Genomic DNA, 5,633 nt, shown 5'->3' on the forward strand with positions numbered 1-5,633 from the left:
TGAACTGCATAGCATTTAATAATTTTCAAATGTTACAAATGTAAAAAAAAAAACACGAGAAAAAAACATACTTGTTTCTTTGTCTTTTTTCTTTTTCCTGTGATAGCAATGAAAATTAATTAATGGCATGTATACCACAGACACAAATTGATACTACCGAATTCAGTTTAGTGAGTGGGGAAGTATTTCTATCAATGACTGGTGAAACAATATATGTATATGTACATCATTTAATGGTGTTGTTTAATTCGTCAGCGAAGTATTTATGGTTATTAAATAACATTTACAAATATATTGCTCATTGATTTACTATTCGCCACCCATTAGGACAAATATTCTCTGCTTGAGAAGTCATGTTATAAGTTCAGTTATGATTCGAGAGTTTGTAAGGAAAGCTTTCTCAATGTGTTGTCGTGAGGGCTTGAAGTCATTCTAGTTTTGAACTAACCACCAACCTCATTCCCAGGGTTGCTCCGGGGAGAATGGAGAGAGAACTGTAACAAAGGCGAGTCCGAATGATTGAGTGATGTCGAATGATTTATAAAGACCAATAATTTTCCCTCAGATCGAGGGAAAAGGCAAAAATTATCAAAAGAATTTAAAACCACCACAAGGTGACCGAAAGCACTGATCAAGTCGCCGTCTTGGACAGTTTTTGAAATCCTCGCGCTCCCAAGTAACCCAAGAACCGTGATCCTTTGCGGCCCCACAACAAGAATATTGAAGCGATGAACGCAAAGCGAATGTTATATATATCGACCAACATGCGTATCATCATGGGCGAAGTATTTTTACCATTTGAAGCGGGATTTGTTTGTTTGTTCTGTTTACATTCCTCTGCGAAATTCTCCTAGAGAAACAACACTAGACAATGATCATGTCGAGTCATTGCAAGAAAGTATTTATAAATTTTCTAGACTAGGCGAAGTGTGTGTTGTTATTGTGGAGACTTTAACGCAAGAATGGGTTGTTTAAATGACTTTGTACATGATACGCCTTGTAATAATGTTACGAACCATAATTTTCTGATTGAACCGAGAAATTCGCGAGATGTGACAGTGAATTCTTATGGAGGGTCGTTGGCTGAGTTGTGTTGTGGTAATGACTTGGTAATTCTTAACATGCAGTAGAACAATAGGAGATTTTCTTGGTCAATTTACATGTAATACCTATAATGGTGCTAGTGTGGTAGATTATGCAGTTGCCTCTTGTAATAATCTCCCGCTGATAAAGTATTTTTCCACATCAGTCATGACGGGGTTCTCTGATTATTGTTTCGTATTTTTGCCTTGAAAGTTGAACCTTGTAACAGTACAGAGAATTTAGTAGAATTATTGCCGCTTCCGATATCATTTATGTGGAGTGATGAGTTGAAGAATGAGCTTCGTAAGCAACTTAATAGTACTGATGTATTAAATGAAATGGACAAGCTATTTGATTCATCGAGTGAAACTGAAAGAGAATCCTTGGTTAGTAATTTTACTAACGTTATAGTCAATTCGTCAAAAAAAGTTGTCTGTGTAAGAAATGGACAAGTTTCAAGAAAAAAGCAAAGGAATACAGTCCAAAACCTGAAATGGTTCGATAGCAATTGTCATTCTTTCAAAAAGGAGTTGTGAAACTTATGCTACTTATTGTTCACTACAGAAAAGGACTATAAGCGACTTGTAAAACGACTGAAAAGAAATTTTCAAAACGGCATGTCAGAGAAAATTCCATTCATGGAAGACAATAATCCAAAAGAGTTTTGGAAACTTGTAAATTCTATAAAGGCACACCAATCTGAAAGTGTGTCTAATGAGGTAACGAGAATTTCAAAGCGGAACCATTAAAAAAAAATCCAGCCAATTGTTGCACAGTATGGTGACTGTATAATTAGATTGAATTTCTCAGCAAGTAGATGGGGTGCAATTGGAAGCCATTGCATTGTAGCCCATGCTAACCAGGGTCTTATTCAAAATCAAATCAAATACCTGTTATAACCAAGGCTATACAATAGCTCGACACTAGAAAGCGTACAAGTTAAGGCTATGAGGAGCCTCTTGTTCATTATATAGTACTATATAATCACCTGTTTTCCCTTAGTTGGCTCTTCTTTCTACTCACTTTCTTCTTCTGCCTCAGACTCCTCAGGCATTCCACATTGACCATATCTCACTTTAGGGTTTTCAATAATTCCAAGGCCTCCTTAAAAAACCTTCTTCTTGATGGCTTACCAAATTTCACCTTGTATTTCTCATATTGAAACAGGTCTTTGGCTGGCATTACAGCCCTGCAATAATAGGACATGGGTACTGACATCGATACTAAATTATTAGATTAGAAGTGTGTTCTGTGAGAGTGGGCAGTAAAATTCAGCCTGTGGAAAGCAGCTGGCTTAAGTGTAACATGCTAGCAGGCTTTGTTGGTGACAGGCTTCTAATGCTGTAAATGTTTTGAACCCAGGATGTGATATGTTGGTGACTGATGTTTGGACTCCATTTGCAGGATGAATTTGCTGGTTGTTTTAATAACTTTTAGACTAAGATAACCCACATTTTGTACACATGCTTAGTATACTGCTTAGTATTTATTCCTCTAGTCATGTTCCCCATTAGCGGGTAATGCCAAACATTTGACATAAAGTTTATCAATCAGTCAATCAAACCCAGAAGAGTTTGATGTTAACATGAGAGAGTACAGTGGTACACTACACAATACCCAGCAGCTTCTTAATAATTTATTCTGTGCATTCCCAGTTCTTCAAAAACTGTGCACAGTAATTTGAATAACAATAGTGGTACAATGTTGTGGGATATGTATTGCCTCAATACAGCATGTAGCTTATTCTTTGTTTGCACATGACATCATAGCCGCCATCTTGGTTGAATATTTAAGGGCTTACAGTAAACCACAAAACGAAACGAAACGGATGTAAAATGTGAAACGACAGACTACAAAATGCCACATACCAATAATAACAGCTCAAACGTGTTATGGCGCCATACACAGGAAGCCCAACAAGAGTAAACCCGCAAAAACGGATAGAGTAGAAAATAGAGTAGGGGAACTAAAAGAGAGGAGGAAGACACACAAAGAAAGATATAGAAAGGATACAAATGCAGGGTATCCGGCATAACTACAGAATACCCCGCAATGTTGTACCACTATTTGTCACTATTTTGTACCAAACTTATTTCCTGGACTTTCAGTGTCTGCAATGTAGTCTGTCGCACACCACTGTATGTTAAGTTAAAGCAAACTCAAAATGCATCCTTACGTTTCATGTGTTCCATAAAAGAGCTCTTGGCAGGAATCTTTTCATTTGGAGCAGGAAGGTCAACCTGAAAAATAATGTGTCTTTCCTTTTAGTTTATGTCAAAAACTAGTGTTTTCGAAGTATTATCGATCAGTACAAAGTCATATTATAGTTTGTTATACTACGCACGCTCTGATTGGTTAGCTACAGTGTTTATATTAGAGGACAGGGACACGCTCAGCCGAAGGGGGGAAATCGACTGACCCTATTCCGGGATAAGAATACGTGGAGTGATGATCAAAACGGTCTGTTTGGCGCGTTTCGAAATTTATTTTAAAGTGCACCTAATGAATGAATAATGATTTCTAGATATCAGTATACAATATCAAAATTTCACATCAGGATGAAGGTGCACTTTAAAATAAATTCTACCAAATCACAGTGACGTACTAAAAGGAACAAAAAAGTGTAAAGTAAGATAAATATTTAAGCAATAAAAACCAGTTTTCCTTGTTCGATACTCTGATCCAAACACTCCCGATGTCGAGAGAGTAGGCAAACCACGACACGAAGCGGAGTGGTGCACAGCTTCTTAAGTGTTCTCTCAACATCACAAGTGTTTTGATCAGACTATCAAACAGAGGAAAACTGTTTTTTTAATACTATTATAAAATAACAGCAGCAGAAATTAGCAAATATCAATGAAAAGTACGCTTTAACTTTGAAAAATCTGCGCAAGCATGTTTGATACTCTTATCAAATATGGCTTTCTGACCAATCAGAGTGGGTGTCCTATCTAAGTTATTTTATAAAACAGAATAATAACAACAAAATAAATTTGAAGCTTATTAGAAAAGGATCCTTATGCACAGAATAAAGCTACACATTAAGAAAATTTGATTCGCAAGTCAGCCTAAAACCAACAGAAACTGTAAGGTAAGATAAAAGTAAACACCCATTAACGTGTTCATTGACAATCCAAATGTATCACAAAAATGAGACTGAAACGTAAAGAAACACGAAAAATTATTTACGCTTCAAGGTGCTTGCAAATGGTAGTAATGGCATAAAAAATGAATTTACTTACTGTTTTGTTGCAATGTGGTATTTAAAGCTGCCTTTATTTGAATATACGTTGCCATAGCAAATAAGAGATGGCCTACAACAACATACTGTTATATACAACGTAAGCTCTACGACTTCTAAGAATAAAATATATTCCTATTCTTGGCTTTCACTCAATCCCTGGAGAATTAAAAGACAATAGCGGCCATTTTGGTGTACAGCTTGTAATAAGAGAAACTGATGATAAATCTTTTCTTAACTGTACACCAATATGGCTGCCATGATGTCACGTGAAAGCCAGCAATAGATAAATAATCAGCTTTTGCTGGCTTGCACGAATTCAACAGTTTTTCAATCTTATCATATAATGAATAAACTTTTTCACGTTGGCAACAAGATTCCAAACTCCGTTTATATGATATTTAGTTCAAGCTCCTAGAATTAAAATACATAGCTTACATGCTTGAATCAATAAAGTTCCTCCATGATGGGATTCTTTTCTCTATGTAGAAACCTCTTCTCTTTCTATTGGATGGTTTGATCAGCTTGTGTAAAGTTTGGATCCAAGAATCACCTTGAACAACAAAGACATGACTCATTATACTTCTTTCTTTCAGTGGTACGCAGCATGAATTTAAAGGTATTAAATTGTTGTCAAGTTGTCAGGTACAGACCATTTGATGTTTGATGGGGTGGGGATTTGTTACCACCATGCTCATAACTATGCGTTTACTCAAGTTCAAAATTAGCATGGTCATTTGGTGAACGCCGACAGTACATATAACGTGTAGTGAAAATTTCTAGGTATGCAAAGATTGCAAGTAATTGATTGAATTTAGGTTAAAGGCCCACCGCCAACCTTTGCGGGCAGCTTATGTATTTGTTTTGAATGTGATTATCATTGAAGAACAAACTGAACATTCTCTCTAAATCAAAATATGACGAACCTCGTTTTCAATTCGAAGGATGGAAACGGATTTTGACCAGCAATGTGATGGTTTAGAAAGATGGTCGATTTTCAACATTTAAAAAAATTGACCCTCACAACTGCAAAGGATGGTGGTTGGTGATGGGCATCCAAAGGCTTTTGTTAGAAAAATAAATAAAATTTATCAAGCCGATCGACCATGTGCGAAATTAAACAAGGAATTCTAATTCAGATAATAAGTTTTCCTTGAACTGCATAGCATTTAATAATTTTCAAATGTTACAAATGTAAAAAAAAAACACGAGAAGAAAACATACTTGTTTCTTTGTCTTTTTTCTTTTTCCTGTGATAGCAATGAAAATTAATTAATGGCATGTATACCACAGACACAAATTGATACTA

This window comes from Montipora capricornis, unplaced genomic scaffold (genome assembly GCF_036669925.1).
Source record: "Montipora capricornis isolate CH-2021 unplaced genomic scaffold, ASM3666992v2 scaffold_189, whole genome shotgun sequence".
Taxonomy (NCBI): Eukaryota; Metazoa; Cnidaria; class Anthozoa; order Scleractinia; family Acroporidae; genus Montipora; species Montipora capricornis.